At 37.3% G+C, this 22,437-nt stretch overlaps 1 long non-coding RNA gene across 1 annotated transcript in view; it reads left to right on the plus strand.

Annotated features, from left to right (window-relative positions):
- Nucleotides 1–224: 224 nt before the first annotated feature.
- The window catches only part of LOC139939451 (uncharacterized), an 82,209-nt gene continuing 59,996 nt past the window's right edge, over nt 225–22,437 (plus strand). Inside the window, exon 1 of the long non-coding RNA XR_011786311.1 lies at nt 225–785. This is a non-coding gene — a long non-coding RNA (uncharacterized lncRNA). The remainder of the gene's footprint in view (nt 786–22,437) is intronic.

The following is a 22,437-nucleotide window of genomic DNA, read 5'->3' on the forward strand; positions in this document are numbered from 1 at the left end:
TCATGACTATAATGCTGCCACAGACCGGAAGCTAATGACGCAGTGTATGAGGGTAACAATTCGAAGGATTGTCTTGCTTCGGTGGGTTGGGTTGTTGTGATGGTTTTACTCGTTGTTTGTTGTGGTTGGTGGTGGGTTGTAATGTCTCTAGTTGTATGGAATTCTACCTCCACCCTCAAAGTGACCGTTAGTTTGTTCTATAGTCTGGTTCCAGAATGCAGATTTCACCTTGTAGGCAGTCGGCTTGAGTTAGCCCTTACGTTTGTTGTTGGAATATCTTCAGCTAACTCCAAGGATCTTTCTCGATTTGTTGTTTTGGATGATATTGTCTCCAATATTCTACCTTCATGTCCAAAGCGACCTCTGGTTCCTGTACAGATTCCACCTTGGTTTAGTCGGTTTGAATTGGGCGTATGTTTGTCGTTGGGATTTCTTCAGCGAACTCCGATCTTCACACTATAGCATGATAGTTCTTGTTGAAGCCTGTTTAGTATCTGGACAAGGTGAGAAGACAATGGAGACATTTCAGATCTAGATGTGGGAGGAAAACCCCAGACAATAATTCAAGGGAAAACACTCAAACTGCCCCGGTAGGATTTGAACCGGGTTACAGGTGGAAGGCAAGGCAAGACACCACGAAGCCAACCTGACTTTACGTGCCTCGAGTGCATTGAGGGCGGTCTCCAAGGCGGTCAACCATGAGCACTTGACGGCAGGGTAGATCACCTCTGTATCAAAGAAGCTCGTGAGGTTGGAGTCGCTGACTGGGAACTTGAAGATTATGGGTAAGAACTGGATATATGCTTATTTTGAATAAGGAATACATCATGTCAGAATAACACAGGCGTTGTTGCGACTTCAATGTTGACCAATGCACTAGAATAGCGCCCCCACATCACAAACAATCAACTACCCTATAATTTCCCAGATCAATTTTCCTTTATTCTGGGACCATCTTTGCGAGTTTGTCTGTATAATAAACTGGTATAGCGCCACCATTATTCAAGTTTGGATACTACAACATTGTCCGTAACTTAGTTTGGTATTATTATTTCCGTATTATGAATTTAAATGAGCTGTTGGATGAATGGATATGAGAACAAACAAACAAACAAACACACCGGCAAACAAACCTCACAAACAACCAACTGCCATAGTCAGGGAGTTTTTTAACAACTTCAGATAATACGCATATTGTTTTCTGAAACAATGGTTTTACACGGAAAGTCAATGATACGAGGTTCATCCGTTGAGGGCGTATTTATTACTGAGAACGAAGCTATAAGTCAACCGATGTTTGACTTCCTTAATTCATTATTTCCCATCTGGATAGACTTAGTTTACAACTCTTAAATTACAGTATTGTACTTTATTTTGAGGTTGGCCCTGTCAGTCTAAAAAAACACCATTAAATAACTACAATAAAAACAAAAATTTGCGTTTATTTTACACATTATTATTGTTAAAATATTTTAGATGTTAAATTAATTTTTTTACATTTTGGATAAAGAATGGTGTTTGCAGATGCCCATGAACACCGATGTATAAATGTCAAATGTTTTCAGTCATTAATCATTAAGGAAGTTAAAGTCGCCAGAAAGGAGACAGATTTTAGTTACAAAACGGCGATCGCATTATTTTAATACCCTGCTCTGGTGCTTGTCTTTTCAAGATTCGTGAAAAGCCCCGTTAGGTCATCGCCCATGTTGCGTCATTCTGCGGAGCTCCGTCTTGTCTAACCGCTTTGTTGCAACAAGCTCCCCCCCCCCCCCACAATGACGTCAAAGTATTATACATTTGACGCATGTCTTCCAAGGCAAAAGTGGAGCTAAGTTTTGGGCCTTACTTGTTAATTGATACTTACGACAAACGCAGTAGATGTGTAAAAGTAACAAAATTACAATTAAATTACAAAGAAACGAGTTTAAATAGCATTCCCGTCAACAATTAATTGCTGAAATAGCTAGGAAGACAGTGAAAAAAATGTCAGGAATTTAAACTGTACAATTTCATCCTCAATTAAATAGCTCAGTAAAAAACGATATAATTTGTATCTGAGTTTTATAGCAACTTCATGGCTGTGTATGTTTTAAAAACGTTTTAGAAAATGGTCTTGGATCAAACATGAATTCCGAAGAAAACATTAACCCCTTAAGTATAGTTTCTGAACAAAAATGTATGAAAGAAAATGTACATTCACACTCGCTTTTGAATAGGTTCGGTTTGAGACATGTTTGTCTGCACCTTGTGACGTAAACAGTTCTTCACATTAAATTATTTGTCGGTCATGAGTTAAACCTGCACCTTGTACAAAAATCGAAACTTTTCGCAATTAAACTTGATCAGTGAGAGGAAGGTATTAAACATGAAGCAGCTAGATATTGATTCTTGGCAGAAGTGTACAAGACTTACCGACTGTTCAAATAATTTTGAACTATACCATTAACGCAGTCAACTAACTGCCGTATTTATTATGCATCAAACGTTGACTACCGCATCTTGTGACGTCATAGCCAGACGCGCATATACACAGGTCTATTTTTAGCACGCACGGATCAAGAAAGGGAAAGGAATTAACTGTCACAAACTGTTTTACCAACCTAAATGACGGGTGGTATACTATTAGAAAAAGAACAATAGCCTGGCGTTTCGACCCGAGCAGAGTCTTTCAGCGGTTTGTTTCTTCGTTTGTAGCCATTGAGAAATACTCAGGGGTCACCATACCGACACCGTTTTCACGACGTGACGAATTAAAGACAGTAGACACTATTGGTAATTGTCAAAGACCAGTCTTCTCACTTGGTGTATCTCATCATATGCAGAAAATAACAAACCTGTACAAATTTGAGCTCAATCGGTCGTCGAAGTTGCGAGATAATAATGAAAGATAAAACACCCTTGTCACACGGAGGTGTGTGCTTTCAGATGCTTGATTGCGAGTCCTCAAAATTCTAAACTTGAGGTCTCGAAATCAAATTCGTGGAAATTTACTTCTTTCTCGAAAACTACTCCACTTCAGAAGGGGCCGTTTCTCACAATGTTTTATACTATCAACAGCTCTCTATTACTCGATACCAAGTAAGGTTTTATGCTAATACAAATTTTGAGTAATTACCCAAAGTGTCCACTGCCTTTAAGTTACAAGAGTCGTTAATGTTGACATGTTGGTTAAATTTGTGATACCTAATGATGGTCCATGCTAAGTTTGAACTTATAGACCAGTCAGCTTGTTCAAAATACCTTTTTACGTTTATCCGAGATGTTAGTTTGGTGAGTGAATGATCCAGTCGTCATTTGGTACGGTCGGTTTTGTGATCTTGGGACACAACTTGTCCTTGTTATGTATTGAGAGTTTGTAGATCAGTCCGTGTATAGGCAGGGTGTATGTTATTTACTGTGCCCGATGAGTTGTCGCTGTGGATAACTGCATGTCAAAGTAAAGCATGATAATATTATCGACCAGCAATAAACAATCATTGTATTAAAGCCATTGGACACTTTCGGAACCGATTTTTTTTTTTAAAGTGCACAGATTTACAAATAACTTACAACAGGGTTTACAAAGGTAATGGTGAAAGACTTCTCTTGAAATAGTGTTCAATAAAATGCTTTACTTTTTGAGAAAACATTAAAACGATATCAATTCTCGATATCGAGAACTACGGATTTATTTTAAACACATGTCATGTCATGACACGGCGAAACGTGCGAAAACAAGGGTGGATTTTCCCGTTATCTTCTCCCGACTCCGATGACCAATTGAGCCTAAATTTGCACAGGTTTGTTGTTTTTGTATATGTAAGTTGTGATACACGAAGTGTGGGCCTTTGGACAATACTGTTTACCGATGTTGTGCGATTGCTTTACCTGCATTAAGCTAATGTACAGAGGTTAAGTCATGCATGTTCGACAAATTTTCGACAAATCAGATCGGTAAAGGGGTCGTTATCAAACTAATATTGCTCTTCTACCTAAAGTGTCCAATGGCTTTAATGAAACAGTAAATGTTACACTATGAAAATCTTGAGATATATAAATCGACTCTAGTCACTGGGTTTTTTCCTCGGTCTTCACACGTTCTATTCAAAAGCAGCAGATTTGCACCAGTCGACTTGTGCTCAACTTCTGCAAAACATTTGCTGCGAAAACAGCCCTGTGACGTCAACATACTTAATAATAATAATAATAATAATAATAATAATAATAATAATAATGAAAATTTATAAGGCGCCGGTATCCGCCATGACTGACGCTCATGGCGCACTGACAAAAAGAAAAGAAAGAAAAGAAAAGAACAACAAATTAATCACAAAAACGTGAGGAAAACAGGTGGGTTTTTAAGCAGGATTTAAACACAGTCAATGAAGAAGACTGACGAATTTCAAGGGGTAGATTGTTCCGGAGTTTGGGAGCAGCATGTGAAAAGCATCGATCTCCCCAAGAGAGACTGGTGCGGGGGACAGACCTCTTATCCCATTCGCAGGAGGTTTGAATCAGGCTTAAGTCCAATCATTCTTGGTTAAATAACAACGATATCTCAAGTATGCAATTATTCTGTTATTCTCCTTAGCTTTCGACCTTTTCAAGTTTAATGGGCGTATGTACCATTGCTTATCATTAGATCTTGTTCTACAGTACCGCCTTTAAGCAATCTGACTAACAACGAGGATGATAACTTCACCAATTCAACCATCAATCTCTGTCAAATAATAATCAATCAATTGTCTCTATGCTTGAAACAAACACATAATACTCAAACTTTGCCGTTCACAACGCAGTAATAAGCACTCTTGTCAAAGTATAAATTATTTAGCTCTATGGTTATGTTATTGTTTGTTGCAACATTTTGGACTTTTTTCCAGCAGTATTGGAAACTGCCTAAAAATACAGGATCAAATCGCAATCAAACAAAGATGATACGTAGGTTTTAGTGACACACATCAGTTACAGAATTAATGTTAACTGTAACTGACTTATCAGTTTTGTCCTGGTAAAACCATAGATATATCGATAAATAATGATATGAGGTGGGAACCAAAGTACCAATTTTTTTAAACGGACGAATGATCATATTAATCGTCCCCATAAGACAACGATTGGTTTCATCGTATTCCCTTCTCTTTAGCTAAAACATTGTGAGTCAGTGCAGAAACCGTTTTATTTCACCAACAATAAATTTGTATTTTTTAATATAACCTATATTTATAGTGTCGCTTCCCATGGGTAAACTTATCTGTCCTCCAGTGTCGAACTTTTTACTTCCTCTTAAAAACTAGAACATGACCGCAACAATAACAATGTTCATCACATCTCGCGTTTCTAGTTCGACTGCTTCCCAATTCGACCTCAAGGAAATCACACACTCGCGTAGATGCCGTGTAACTTATATCGCAATAGACTTCGCCGAGGTGCCAATTGAGTCAGAGAGACATACTAACTTTACCCAAATGTTATTAGGGAATCCCAAGTTACCCCAATTAGTCTTATGGGAGGTGAAGTGCTGCCATGGTAACTGTTGATTTTACATTGGTTCTGATGCAGTTATCTTACCGACGTGGTATCGGATACTATAGAATGGCTGTCTATGGTTGGTCTGTGTGTGTACGTTTGTCTCGACCCGTTAATGGAATGAAAACGGTTTGAAACATTAACATTGAAAGTGAGAACGAAACAGCTGCAAAAGAGACATGAAATATAGCATTTCTTCTTTAAAGATATGGGTTTTTTTTTCGTTTTTTTTTTGCTTTTCTTTTTTTCTTCTGTTTATTAAAAGTTATAATTCGCTCTTCTTTTTTTACCAATTTTTTCCACGGAGGAAATTATTTGTTCAAACTTAAAACAACTCCTCACTTTACAAACATGCTGAAAAGCCATGATAATTGAACAAATCATCGAGTAAACCTTGACACAATAATTTAAGTGCTGTTCGGTGTGTCTAAAAAGTGCGGGAAAATTATTCCTCCTTTATACAATTTTGTTTGCTATAAAATAACTTTTTGTCAGTGTCTATTTTTCTCTACGTTTATACAAACGATGATTGTGAGGGGGGGGCGGCTAATAATAATAATAATAATAATTTATTTTTAAATTAGCGTCGTACATAAAAATCTCAAAACGCTGTACAGTGTTTTACAAACATTAAGCTAAAAAGAGTAAGTAAAATACAGCAAAATTACATTGTACATAAGAACGACAAAAACAAACAATGACAAACATCAAAACTAGACAATCAACAAAGTTATAACACCAAAGAAAAGGCAATGAAAAAAAAAACGAAAAAAAAAACGAGGGAAAGCACTGGAACAAGAGTGTGAACAAAACTGCGAACAAAACTGGCGTATGTTGCCTACAATCGAGGCACATGCCGTTCTCCTACGCCGCATCGACTAACGCAATAGTACCGCGACACTAACACGATATGACGGTGGTTGAAACGCAATAGTAAAGCAGTATGTCGCAATACTTTGACATTATAACGCCGATAATAAAATGTCTCTAAAAATTGGCGAACCTGAGCTCCCGTATAGTTATAATTCGTGCATCAAAGTGATAGTAAGGGAGACTCAGTGCGATATTTATCTAACATTTTACGTGCTGAATGAAAAGGTCCAATAAGGAAATGCAAATAGTACGCGCGGACTTTATCAATGAAGTATTATGACATTGGCATGTTTGTCACGTTGGATTGATTAGGAATGGATATGACTACAAGGTCCTGCATAGCCAGTGGTCATGCCACAAAGAATTATATCCGGCCAGTTTAATGCAAAGCACCGAAGAGCTTTTAAGGCAATTCAAAATCCAAAATACTTAAATAGGAAACAATTTAATTTAGGATTGGACGAGACTGAATGCAAAGCACTGTCGAAAAATCAATTCAATATCCGTGCTTCTTTGATGATGGCCCTTGCATGTAAATTTTAGTTTTTTTGGAGATAGGACTATACTAGTCATATCACGGTAGACCTTGACTCTGGTTAGGCTGCATGCATGACTTGCAATCACAAGGTTGTGGGTTTGAATCCTCAAACTAGCTTGATTCTGCAATTGTCGTCTAGTTACTGAATCACATTTTCTTGTTTATTGCAATTCATATTCATAAATGTTAAACCAACGTTTGTATAGGAGAGACTGGGTGTTGCCAACTTGGCGTTTATATTCCCTTGTGGTAGCTTGCCGTGTTTCATTGACTGGGAAGCCTCTCTTTGGTAAGGGGCTATACAAGAAGAAAATTCTTAAACGTGATAAATAACTCAAAGGGAAGTTGGAAGCAGGAAATGATATTCCTCTTATATATAGGATGGAGTGAATTAGTTCCAAAGAGATGTAGTAAGAGTATATGAGTGAGAAGAAGCATAAAGTCTGGTTTCACGCTCAATCGTTCTGATAGGAAAAATAACATGGAAATGCACGCTGTTTACTTTGCCAATCATCCCTCCCCCTATAGCGAAGTCACCCTTAACAAAAAAATCAATCGTTGTTGATTGAAAAAGCTCAGGAATTATGCACGCGAGAGATTTTCTTAGTAACAGTTAATAAACATTGCAATAAAGATGTCCGTTCGTTTAGTAGATTTGCTCTTGAACTCGGGAACCTGTCGTTCGTCAGAGAGCGGCCATCGGAACTACGTCACGATCAACAAGTTTACGTTTCGGAAACAGACGCTGGATTTCTTACTGACTCTTTAGCCCCCTTCACACGAGAGCATTTTATCAAGGATCCCTTGCTAAATTGTAGCATGATTGTCAAATTTGAAAAAAATGTACCTCGTGTGAAAAGACAACAATTCTTTTTTCTTCTCTCCAAGTGCTCTTTAAGCAAGGGACCCAAGTTAAATAGCCGTTGTGTGAAAAGCACTTAAGACGTTATCCCATATTCATCATTATCATTATCATCCTCATCATTTAAGCTGTGTTTATCCAATGTAGGATGTAACCATCCTCATTGAAATGCCAATCATTTCTATTTCTTGCAGTTCTGGTATTCTGATGTCATCTCTCCATCTTCTTCTCTGTCTACCTCTTTCCCTTGCCAATCCGTTATTCTGGTTGTCCATCTATTGTCATTTCTTCAGGCAGTGTGTCCAGCCAGTGTGTCAATATTCTTCGACATGATTAACATGTTCTTAAAATTCACAGTCAGGTGTCGGTTTGTCAATGAAGAAGACATAAGATTTTCAGCAAATATTGGTATGGATGTAAACTATATATATCACCAGGGGAGGAAGAAGAGGGGACCAGACCGGGCATACAAGGAGTGAGAATTCAATGTCTGTTTCGATAGAACGGTCCTTGATATGCCGTTTACACCGGTCTAACACAGTTGAGACTTGTTTCGGGGATGATGAAACGGGAACACCTCATTCAAACTAGAGCAGTGCCGCTACACACCCATCCAAACAGCACGGTCGATTTTTTTTCCCTGGAGGGGAATATTTATTCAAGTTTCTTCAATGTACAAAGCTATACAAACGCCCAGTCGATTTTTACTATAGAGCAGTATCCCCCCTTCCAAGCCCGACAATAATTTGTTACTGGAAGGAATGGCGACTTAAAGGGAGGGTACAGGTTTGGTAATTGTCAAAGACCAGTCTTCTTACTTGGTGTATCCCATCATAACCATAAAATAACAAGTTTGTAAAAAAATTGGCTCAATTGGTCATCGAAGTTGCGAGAAAATGATGAAAGAAAAAAACACCCTTGTTGGACGAATGTGTGTGCTTTCAGATAAGAATAAAAGACTTCTAGCTAGAAGTCTTTTATTATTTTAGTGAGAAATTACCTCTTTCTCAAAAAATACATAACTTCAGAGGGAGCCGTTTCTCACAATGTTTTATATTATCAACGGCTCTCCAATGCTCTCGACGTTTCGAACAGTATACTGTGCTCGTCTTCAGGAGAATGCTGGACTACTGGTGGTGGTGGAGTCTTATTGTTTCTGCTCTAATACAGCTCTAATAAACTTGGATTTTGTTGGGATTTTCTTTTTTCACAGTTGTCTTTATAAAGAGAAATACTGCTGAGCGACTGACAGCGCTCTTCGTAGGTGTTGGGTTGAAGGATAGTTTTGTTTTCTTGTGGTTCCTCAAAGGTTCCATGTTTGGTATGCGGAAACCGAGCTTCCTCAATACTAACCACAGCTGTTTTTACTGCACCGTATATCGATCCAACAACGGGTTGTGGTGACTGTGTTATATTTTGTTCTTAATGTTCACATGAATTCCTTAAAGGAGTTGTTTGGTTATTCATATTGCACAATGACGCCATGTTTTAGAATGATCATCACATTAATGTTGTTATGAGGAACAACAATCAAATGAATATGATTTATCAGTTGCTATCTCGTTTCTTAAGTTGATATTCATTTAGATCATTGTCAAACCTTACATTAGCGTTAAAGGCACTGGGCACCTTTGGTAATTTTCAAAGACCAGTATTCTCACTGGGTATTCTCACTGGGTATTCTCACTGGGTGTATCTCAGCATAAAATGCTTCAAATATCTGTGCACAATTTGGACTCAGATGGTCATAGACGTTGAAATGGAACAGTAAACGAAAAAAATCGGAAAAAACCACCAGTGTTGCATAATACAATTTATGTGCTGAAGTTTTTTGGAGATGCACTTCAACTTAGGCTGGTATAAACCATTCCTTTAAGCACTGCCTTGTCTAAACGCTGTTTTCTCCACTTGTGTCATTTCCGCTTACAGGTAATTTTGTCTTCATTGCGTACAGTCTTTTACCCAATTCGCTAAGCTATAAATGTTTATTTTAAGGCTCTTTGGCCTGACATAATTTGGCTGATGCAGCTGCTGCGTTTAGAACGACCTTCACTATAAGCCATGTTCAATTCATCCTTCCCTTGGGATGGTAAAAGCATGCGATAGACCTTATAGTGTGTCTCTTTAAAGACACTGGACACTATTGGTAATTGTCAAAGACCAGTCTTCTCACTCGGTGTATCTCAACATATGCATAAAATAACACACCTGTGAAAATTTGAGCTCAATTGGTCGTCGAAGTTGCGAGATAATAATAAAAGAAAAAACACCCCTGTCACACGAGGTTGTGTGCGTTTAGATGGTTGATTTCGAGACCTCAAATTCTAAATCCGAGGTCTCGAAATCAAATTCGTGGAAAATTACCTCTTTCTCGAAAACGGTGTCACTTCCGAGGGAGCCATTTCTCACAATGTTTTACACTGTCAACCTCTCCCCATTACTTGTCACCAAGTAAGGTTTTATGCTAATAATTACTTTGAGTAATTACCAATAGTGTCCACTGCCTTTAAATGCAAAGTATATCTTTTTTTGACCGTTCGGGTTTTAAATCCTGGTGTACATATTGATGTATACAACAAAACGTGAAAACTTCATTTCAAAAGGTGGTCACATTTTTTAAGACATCGCCGGAAATCTGAAGCGAATAATATTATGTCCATGCATGAAGAATAATATCTAACTCGAACACACAATCTGAGAAGTGATACTGCGGTCACGCTTCTAAAATTTAAATTTAGGGGCATACAAACTGCGATATTTTATAACATAATTTCAAAGTGAAATGTTTCTCAAAATGCTTTCATCGAAAGCTGCGTTGGTTTAACGCAGGCCTGCAATTTAATCTTTGAGAGGGCAAGGCCACTTTCATTCTGGGAAAAAGCACTTTATACATTGGACAATCTAAAAGTCTATGGGAAACTTTTGAAGGGGCACCAAGGCCAAGACCATGGCAACAAAGGTTCAGGCATTTTACAAATGTAAACATTCCCTTTCTGCCACTTTGTTTGATATCATTGACGTGAGGTTTCCACTGAAGAAATGAGACATGATTAGTGATACAAACACACGCCACGACGCATAGGGCCTACACATGATGACATACTGTACTTTTGGGTTTTAATTCAGTAAAGTATTACTTATTATTCTTACCTGGTATACTATTGTATTTATGGTATACCACTGCTTTATTATCATGACATTTGAGTATCTTTTATTCATACTTCGTGTAGAGTCAAAATCTTTGCAAATTATACCTGGAAGCTTTCATGTGAAATCCCTACCAATATGAATATATACTTTGGCCAACTACTCTGTTGCATTGTGTATCAGTCAGTGTTCACAAATATAGTTTGTCACAAAGGCCTACTTCTGCGAGTACAATTACATAGAAAATGTGTATGGAGATTAATCTGTGGTTATACATTGTATATATCATCAAACCTAGTTTGTATATAAGCGGCAACTACAAACGTTCCACTTACAATTTTTGTCTAAGGATTTTCGTTAATTTCATAAATTTCATTTTTTTAAATCAAATAATCACCCAGACAAGCGCAAAAGGAGCAAGTTGTTTGCTTTCTTTGTATATTTTATTTTTTTAAACAGGATGACGAGTAGTACAATACTCGATGCTTTACAGTATTTGATATATACCGAACTAATATCTAGGGCTTCCACTCTGAATCAATGAACTATCTGTGTCGGTAATTTTGTTTCTGAATATCGTTGTTCCGTTTTGGTGCATAAGAAGTACATGTGAATAGTGCACAATCGATCTTATGAAATATTAGTAGGCTCTGCTTCTTTAGATTATGCTCGAAGACGGTACTGGACACCCAATGTTTGTCATAGAGCAGTATTCTCACTCGGTGTATGCCAATATATTTATTATTTAAATAATAAATCTGTGAAAGTTTTTGACTCAATTGGTCATCGACGTTGCAAGAGAACAAATGAAAGACAAAAACACCATTGTTGTGCCTGAAACCTTTTTATATATGAGTAAGAAATTACCTCTAAAAAACCGTTACTTCAGAGGTAGCCGTTCCTCGCAATGTTTTGTATTATAACACCCCTTGCAAGTATTCTGCCTGCTCATTGGTTTAGAGCGCGTCACATGACATGTCTTAGTTTTGCTAGACGACGGCCGTGTGATAGTGCGTCGGTTTGCCATGCGCTAGTCCGAAGACTATAGCACACGGCGTGCAGTACCCAGACGTCCGTTGCGTGTACGAGGATGATAAATTAATAGTCTGTAACCATTTCGGATTGCACGACACTCACTACATGCATCACAGTAAAAGTGTTTGCAATCTGTATTCGCGTCGTCCGTTCAGGTCTGTAACTTAATAATAGTACAGTATTTAGACATGTTTGGGGTGTTACAAAACAAATATTGACTGCTTTTACTCGTGCAATGGTTAAAAACTATGACTCCCTCGGTGATCCCCGTAGCGTTCTATTTTCCCTCGGCTTCGCCTCGGGAAAATAGAACGCTCCCGGGGATCACCTCGGGAGTCATAGTTTTAACCATAGCACTCGAAGCAGTCAATATTTGTATACTATCAACAGCTCTCCATAACTCGTTACCATATAAGTTCTTATAATAACAATTATTTCGAGTAATTACCAATAGTGTATTCTAGGTGTGTGTTGGATGCAACTTTTCAAACTCACGTTGAATTCATTCCTGTCGTGGTTCACCGTTTTTGTTTCTCTCCTGAAAACGAGCAGAGTAAAGTGTTCAAAAGGTCGAGACCAAACCGGCTCTTTTCCCTCAAAAGAGTTACATTGTTGTACCCATTAGTTTACTATTTTGTATAGATTATTCTTATCCTTCACACCGTGCAAAGCTTCAGACATCACTTACATATTTGTTTTATACATGATTGTGTTTACAAAATTTCACTCAGCATCTGAATCACGTGTATTGATTACATTGTTCTTATAAGCACGCGAAGCAATTCCATCAGTGAGTGTTCTTGTACGATGTGTCCCAATTTCGCACTCTTCGGTAAGTTGATTATTATTGTTCAACTGGTTCAGGCCTTCATCAGTTTGTGCAATTTCTATCGCAACGTCACAGCCCGAGTTTTTACCAACCGAGGTTGGAAAACTATATGAAAAGCCATAGATGCAAATAAAAAACAGATAGCCTTAGTTTGTAGAAATGTGAAACAAATATTCAAAAATTAGTTGAGTTTGTTGAAAAAAAAATCAACAAGTCAAAAGAGGTATTTCAGCTCATGAATCTTTGCAGAAAATTTATTTATATATTTATTTATTTATTTCATCTTATTTAACCAGGGTATACAGGCTCCATCAGTTGTCAATGCACTATTCTCCCTGTGTGGGCCCTGACTGTTGATGTGCAAAACTACCCCAGCCAGTAGATCTTCCCGAAAAATGTATATTATTATTTTATTTTTATTTTATTGATTACTAAAACCGCCACTAACAGGTATGAGCAAGTAAAAAATAACAAAACATAGATAAGAAAGCACTGAAAACATTCAATAAAATAGATATATATATATTTAAAGGCAGTGGACACTATTGGTAATTACTCAAAATAATTATTAGCATAAAACCTTTCTTGGTGACAAGTAATGGGGAGAGGCTCGTGGTATGAAACATTGTGAGAAACAGCTCCCTCTGAAGTGCCATAGTTTTGGAGAAAGAAGTAATTTTCCACGAATTTGATTTCGAGACCTCAAGTTTAGAACTTGAGGTCTCGAAATCAACCATCTAAACGCACACAACTTCGTGTGACAAGGGTGTTTTCTTCTGTCATTATTATCTCGCAACTTTGATGACCGATTGAGCTCAAATTTTCACAGGTTTGTTATTTTATGCATATGTTGAGAAACACCAACTGTGAAGGCTAGTCTTTGACAATTACCAATAGTGTCCACTGTCTTTAAGAAAACTATAAAAAGTAAAAGATACATATATAACAGCGTACGGGATTTTGTATATTTCCCGTTCTCATCACATAATCGTATTGCCATTCACAACGCATCTCATCAAATTCGCAGTTTAGGATTCACAGTCATCAAACAGCATTCTCCGGCATTTACAAATACTGTAAATTTCAGCATTGTCATTTTGGTATTGCCGTCAGGTGAGCAAGACCTTGACCAAATGTAATCATTATTTTTTATTATTTTTTTTATTAATTGTTTCGTCTGAGAACGTTTAGAAGTATCCCTTTTTCGTCGGGCGGTGATGCTAAACATGGTTTTTTGATTATGCTTAATCGATGTCCGTCGTATCTGGAACCGATAAATTACCCCAACCTTGAAAAATTCACGGGCTTAATTTAAACAAGTACTTGTCCAGAATAAATTTCAAACTGTAATGAAAGTTGGTTTGCCAAATTCAGCAAGTTTCAGAGTACTCGGAAAAAAAAAAAAAAAAAATCTGTTTGCTGTTAGTTTTTTTTTTTTTTTTACTCTATTAATTGCACTCTGTTGTATTTACTCGTTTGGATGTGTCCACTCTATGAACGAACAGAGACATTTAGGTCCGGGCTACATTTAGGTACATGCTTGGGGCTACATTTAGGTCAGGCTACATTTAGGGCTCTATTACTCTATTAATTGCACTCTGTTGAATTTACTCGTTTGGACGTGTCCACTCTATGAACGAACAGAGACATTTAGGTCCACTCTACATCTAGGTACATGTTTGGGGCTACTATTAGGTCAGGCAACATTTAGGGCTCGGGCTACATTTAGGTGGCGCACACTCGACTGAAACATAAGGGGGAAAACCTTCAAACACCGCGGCGTACTAATAGCGATACCTGACTGTTCAGATCCTACGTTAATAGAGCATGACAATGACTACACATGGCAAATAATCTGCAAATGATTAATACTACGAAATCAATTGAACAAGAAGCAAACATTTGAATTCCGATCTAATTCACGTCCTTGGACGTGTGAAATGTTGTACTGTCAGGGAAGTATACCCTTCTGTATTGACTTTCAGCTCCGATTAACCTGCTGTTCACGATTAAGAAATCAATATATCTTCTAGGAGAAGACATCCAGCCTTATATTTAAAAGCCATTAAATTTAGAATGCCAGAATGGGAAGTGTTTGGTTACCAAGGCGATTGGTCTTTAAGACGGAATTTTTCTTTCCAATAATGACGTGCGAAATCTTGTTTTCAAATATTAATATTTTGTTAATTTTTGTGTAGTAGTGATGCAAAGGTACTTTGAAAGGTTTAAAGATAGGCGGTTTTAGATTCATTAAGTGTTTGTAGATGTAAAGACATGTTGTAAGCAGCTTATCTTGACCTAGTCGCGACTTATTTTTTGTTTCCAAGATGCATTTCAGCAAATCGTTTGCCGCAGTAGCAATACTGAAAATTCAAATTTTGTTTTGTTTTGTTCGTAGATTATGTTGTCGCGTGTATTTTTGTAATAGTTATGCCAGCACGATTAAGCGAGTGTTGAAACAGTAGTCGCAACTCGACTAAGCAATCAAACGTTGCAACTACGGTTCGCACTAATCGTCCATTGCTTAATTAATATGCAAATAAATTCAGCAAACCTACGTTCAATGACAAAATGTCCCCTTCTCGTCACGATACTCATATAGTGTACACAACTAATACCGGTAGTTGACATTCGCTTACTACAATAGGGACTTGCTGACTGAACTTTATCGAACTCATCATTAAAACATGTGCGTCAAACGTTGATGACATGTGAAAACATGTTCTTCAAATTTCAACTTGAATCATTTCAAAAGCCAAAAGCTAATCGTCTGCAAAGAGTTTTGTTTTCCTGTCTGTGAAATTCTAAGATGTGAGAAGATGACACTGTATATATCCCAGGCACACAATCCTCATCGTCTTCATGTACCCCTTGTTAGTCTGTAGATTATCTTGTCAAGAACACTATTAAAGGATTGTTAGGCAGGATCTTGATGATGTTAAGGGTTATTATTAGAAATGTCGATGACCGCGTGTACTATTGAATAAACCGATTACGTAAAAGAAATTGTCAGGTTGCGTATACTGCACCTTTTCATATTGCCTTATTGGTATCCTCAACCAACGGTGATGGGAAAGTTCACAATCATAATGAGTAAATTTTGCAATTTTGCATGTCTCCATAAATGTGTTTGAGTTAACATGTTTTAAAGTGCCTATTGTGTTGTATTATTTCTGAAATAAAGTTTGTTTTCTTGGTAAATTCATTGGTTGTCATCTATATCGAAGCAGTGCTTTTGAAGCGCAGGCTTGAGTTTTTTTTACAGTGAGTAAAAAACCCAAAAATGCTTACAAGTACTGTATTACTGTAACAGTGTGCAGCAATTAAAATAGCAAACTGCAGTAAGTGTTACTCGTAACGGTCATCTACGAATTGTATACTAACTACACTTATCAATGGACCCTTCCCATGAAATATGCTAATTACATTCACGCATGCGTACAGACACTGTTGGTTGGCAAACGCCATAGAGTTGTGCACTAAGCAGACGCGCAATCGCGTCTGCGTCACGCATCCATTAGCCGTGTACAAAACAGCGCGATGTTCCCTCATTTTGCCAACCATAATGTTAGTGCGCACGCACTTTGTGAAATTTACATGTTTCATGGGAAGGATCTATTGCTTTGGTTCAACCAAATATCGAGTCTGAACTTTGTGTAGGCGGTATGATATGATTAAAATTAATTGCATTGATCAGGCTGTAAATTGTTATTCTATTTATGCAACTCGATTGATCAATTGCTTTGGGTCAACCAAATTGTTTTGGGTCAACCAAATATTATTGAGTCTGAACTTTGTGTAGGTGTTATGATATAATTATTGCATTGTTCAGACAGTACATTGTTGTTCTGTTTAAACAACACAGTTGATCAAACTTAATGATACATTGAAGCTGGGCTCTTGAAAGTCAAGCCTATACAACTTTGGTAGGGTTTCTAGTCAAAATGATAAGCTGAACACGTAAAAGCGATTTCCACATACACTGGGTCTTTATCAATGAAAGGTCAGGTGACCCAAATACAATATCGACAAAAAGGCGGGAACCAGTATTGGCTGGTGAGATCTTGAAATAGCAACGCGTCACAATGTGATTAGGTTTTAAGAAACAGGGCACAGCATCCCAAACGAACACCCTCCCTCCCCCAATCTTAATGAAATTACTCCGTGCAGAAGATGAAAATAATATCATTTGACTGAGTAACAATTAAGTTGACTATGGTGGTGGCCCAGGGTGATTTATCGGGGTTTGAGTCCGACGAGTTCATAGCCCGAGAGAACGGAGAATAGAAGATAAGATAAAAAACGGTTTGTTTAGTCCTGGCAGGGGAGGTAATCAAATTGAATCAGCCAGCCAGTCCGCAAGAAGACTGCACTGGGTAAATGGACTGAATTTACAACTAATTTCTACATATTGGAGGGTAGGTATTGATGTGGGCAACCTTCAGGTTTTTAAGCTAGCTCTTCATGAGTGATTTATACTGTTTCCCCTTGTGGGTTGGAGGAATAATTAGGACTGATTTAACTTCGTTTGGAGGATAGTGAACGGGTTGGATAGAATAAAGACATTATGACATTGAATAATGTTCATTCAAATGGAATACAATCTAGAGTTACATTGGTCATTTGTAATGTTATTGGTGTTTACCATGCACCAGGTTAAGTAGTCGAATCGATGTATATTTGCTTGAATGTGTAACTATGGATACATACATTTAATTTAAATTCACGCCATAAATAATAATTAAACAACTCCTTTGGTATTTTTTCATTCATCAATTTCATAAGAATAAACATCGTGTGTCATACTGTCAAAAGGGTTTCTTTCAATTTATCAAATATTTTCAATGAAGAAATCATATGATAATAAGACACGGCGATTATAACATCCATCTACGGCTGCTTGGTTTAAATATGTTAATATTATAGTTTGCTGAACTTGATTCGGGTATGGTACAAACAGAACGATTGGTCACAATAATGTTTCCAGAAAGGGCGTCCTTTTTGTTATGCTGTATTTTTAAACATTCATTTGGCTCATGACGGCTCAGTAGATCAAAAAGATTGGTGTGGACTATTACCATCATTAAGTTATATATTTGTTGTTTTAAAGACACTGACACTATTGGTAATTGTCAAAGACTAGTTTTCACAGTTGGTGTATCTCAACGTATGCATAAGATAACAAGCCTGTGAAAATTTGAGCTCAATCGGTCGTCGACCCTTGTCGCACTACTTTCAGATGCTTGATTTCGAGACGTCAAATTCTAAATCTGAGGTCTCGAAATCAAATTCGCGGAAAATTAATTATTTCTCGAAAACTTCGTCAACTCTGAGGGAGCTGTTTCTCACAATGATTTATACTATCAACCTCTCCCAATAACTCGTAATCAAGCAAGGTTTTAGAATAATAATTATTTTGAGTAATTACCAACAGTGTCCACTGCCTTTAAACTGAATGTATTTAACATTTTCTACAAAACACAAACGTACTTTCGAAAAGTATACATTATTATTATGTCATTGTGGTTGAAGTTGTTCTGCTTTGGTCATGCCTTCAAGGTCAACACAAGTCGATAAATATGGAAATATTTCTGAGTTGACCAAAACCTCAAGTTTCAGACGACATGCGTCTTGGTCAATTTGTTCGTATGCCCCCTATCTTACGGCTAAGTGCATTTAAGAGCAAAACGTCAAATGCATTACAAATAATCCCACACTTATCGGATCAAATATCAGCCTTTGAGAATACTGTTATAGTTCTTACCAACACGCATCTGGGTTAGAGTCGATGAAAAGTTCAATTGTAAGTTCATCGGTGAAATATTGAGAATGGAAATGTTGGTTGAATGACTCCAAAAACCAGAGCTCTAACCCCCCCCCCCCCCAAACAGGGATATAGAGTACACCTTATCAAAATATCTTTCTTATTCAGTTCTCTATAATTATGGTACTATTTCACATTTCATTTTTTCCTCGTCATAAACACACAGCACTTTTTGCAAATCTTACTCGTGCAAGGGTTAAAAATGCAAGAAATGTGGAGATCAGTGAAGGTAGTGTTTTTAATAAAGTGTCTTTGGAAATCACGAGCAGGATCTTGTGACGAAAGTGTTTCGTAACATAATTCACTTTGTTTTTTACCCACATCTTTTAAGATCTGTTTTGTAATAGTTAATTACTTTTAACGAGTGTCCTTTGGAGAAGAAGCTTTCAATATTCAATATTATACTGTTAATCCATCATTGCTGGGGTCAGTCTTCTAATGTCAACAACATCTTGAGTAGGATCTTGAAACAGAAGTGTCTTGTAACAATTAGTTTAAATATGGAGGAAGAAATACGAGTGTTCATATGCAATGCAAAAAATAAAAATTCAATATTTAAAGCAGATATTGTCATTGTTAATCCTTCGTTGCTGGGATCAGTCTTCTAAAGTCAACAACATCTTGAGTAGGATCCTGTAACAGAAGTGTCTTGTAACAGGTAGTTTATACATGGAGGAAGAAATACGAGTGTCCAATGCAATTTTTTTTTCAATATTTAAAGCAGATATTGACATTGTTAATCCTTCGTTGCTGGGATCAGTCTTCTAATGTCAACAACATCTTAAGTATAGGAACTTCCCCGAGTATTGCCTCTTTAATATGAATCCACCACTCACGCATCGATCCCCTATCATACCCCACGGCTGTACAAGTTGAGAGTAGAACGCTAATAGCTAATAATGTATTTAATAAAATGCTATAGGCAATGTACCATTGAACGGCACAAATTATGTACTTCGCAGCGTCCGTTGTATAGTGACGTCATCAATAACACACCGATCTTAGTGTTAGCGCTGAACTGGAGACCTATATATATTTCTGGTGTAAAGGGAGTCGATATAGGTCTATATTGGTAGAACAAGCACAGAGGTGTTTTACGTAAGTGAATATTAGGTCAACTGTAACACGATATTCGAGAAGTTTATCAAATAAACTAATTTATTTTTGTGTTTTGTATTAAGTGGTTCGTGCATTTAAAAAAAAAAAGGTTGCCGTAAGATTTTTTGAAATTAATCGATAAGGGTTAATTAAATTATTTATTCGGCCATTTATTCTGTTCATTGTTTTATCTATTCTTGCCTGTCCAAAGGGGTAGAAGAGCAATAGTAGTTTGATAACGACACCTTTACCTATCTGATTTGCCGAAAACTTGTCGACCATGAATGATTTACCTCTATAGTCAAAGCAATCGCACAACATCGGTAAACTGTATTGTCTAAAGGCCCACACTTCGTGTATTACAACTTGTATATAAAATAACCTGTGAAAATTTAGGCTCAATCGGCCATCAGAGTCGGGAGAAAATAACGGGAAAACCCACTCTTGTTTCCGCACGTTTCGCCGTGTCATGACATGTGTTTAAAATAATTCCGTTTTTTTCTCGATATCGAGAATTGATAATTGTTACAATGTTTTCTCAAAAAGTAAAGCATTTCATGGAATAATATTTCAAGGGTAGTCTTTCACCACTACCTTCTGTAAACCCTGTAAGTTATTTGTAAATCTGTGAACTTTTAGTTTTTTTGTTCTGTTCCGAAAGTGTCCAATGGCTTTAAACATGATAACATAATCATTATGGCAGTAGGCCAACAACATACAAATTAAGAGACAGTTCTGTAAGTGTAAGAGTATCTATCGGCAGCCATGTTTATGTTTTAAGATCGTTCTTCTTCACAGTTTTACCTGAAACGTTCCCGTGTTTGTTCAGCAACCCCACCGATGCCTCATTAACCTCTATAATTGTACACAACCTCAATCTACAGTCCAACACGATTCCAACATTGGTAGTTTCTAGCAAATATCCGGTAATCGATAGTGCTTCATTTTCCGCTGGTTTTAACACAGGCTTGCTATAAGGCCAAGTTAAACAAAATATCAGTTCATTGTCCGGATTTTATAAGAAAGAGGAGGATGAGGAACTTTTGATTGTTTTCATTTCTTTCTTTCAAAGGTGGCCGCCACACATTTTAAGTCAAGCTGTTAATTCTCCAGTTTAAAGTCACCACTTAATTGTTGTAGTAACATGTTCTTTAAAGAGTAGATAGTATTGAGAACTACACAGAAAATTTCTCTTTTTGAAAAAAATACAAAATAAAATGCGGGCTCAGAAAAGGATGAGGGAGGGGACGATCAACTGAATTTTTTTAGGGCCTAATCGGAGCTACAAATAATGATGTCTTATCTGTACATTAAGAGCGTCGCCTTGAAAGGTGAACCAGCAACGGGACATGATTCCAATATTTGCCAACGCCACACAGGGCTGATAAATTGCCATGACAATACACACATTTTCATAGCAATGGGGACGAGAAAAGGTCTTTTTGCTTAAAGCACTGACGCAGTTATCAGTCATTTGTCTAGCCCGTTCATTTTACTAGGGACATTTTGGCGGCAAAGCAATTATGCTCCAATAAAATCCCTTCAGACCTACCGTACTTTCTTTTGTATCATTAAGTTAAACCCATAAGGTGAACAAATTTGTGAAAATTTTGAACAGGCCATGGGCAAAGGGGCATCCTCTCTGACGAGGTTGAAATGGTATCAGACAGATATAACAATTAGGGGTTACACGATACAAGTAGCCAGCTGAAAGTCTGCGTGTGACGTCAGACTAAGGCACCATTCGGACAATGTGTGTGTCATTTGAACAGGCCTATATTAACTGACAATCGAATTGTCATCAAACTGCACGTGCGAGAATGGATGGGATAGCTTGGCTACAACGCAAACTTCAGCGCGATAGAATTGGTTTGTGTGTATGTAGAAGCAACAATTTGGAAATTGCTGAGACCCGGGGTGGTGTTTTGTTTTTTTCAATTTGAGACTGAGATTTGCAGAAGCGAAGGCAAACGTACTCACTCCATGCATTTGTAACCCTTTCTTGTATTGGATATCAATTCACATCCTGTCATATAGATCAAGCTGTTTTATGCTGTCACAAAACGTTTTTGTACCTCAGCGAAATAGTCAGTGCCACGGGGAATTTCAAATGCTAAAAGGCACTGGACACCTTTGGTAATTATTGTCAAAGACCAGTAATTGGTGTATCCCAAAATATGGGAAAAACAACAAACCTGTGAAAAATTAAGCTCAATTGGTCATGCCCGAAGTCTTGTTGTTACCTTTGCTCTTGTTTGCGTTTAATTTTATTTTTTGATTTATATAGGAATGGTACGTATCAACGGTTTAGTGTAGTTTGTTTTTTGTTATTGTTCTGACTATTTGTTGTAATTTGTTGTGCTTGAAAAATTATTGTACGGGGTGGTATGTGTCTATATATAAAGGCAGTGGACACTATTGGTAATTGTCAAAGACTAGCCTTCACAGTTGGTGTATCTGAACGTATGAATAAAATAACAAACCTGTGAAAATTTGAGCTCAATCGGTCATCGCACTCGCAAGATAATAATGAAAGAAAAAACACCCTTGTCACACGAAGTTGTGTGCGTTTATAGATGGTTGATTTCGAGACCTCAAGTTCTAAATCTGAGGTCTCGAAATCAAATTCGTGGAAAATTACTTCTTTCTCGAAAACCATGGTACTTCAGAGGGAGCCGTTTCTCACAATGTTTTATACCACCGACCTCTCACCATTACTCGTC

This window comes from Asterias amurensis, chromosome 7, assembly GCF_032118995.1.
Source record: "Asterias amurensis chromosome 7, ASM3211899v1".
NCBI lineage: Eukaryota > Metazoa > Echinodermata > Asteroidea > Forcipulatida > Asteriidae > Asterias > Asterias amurensis.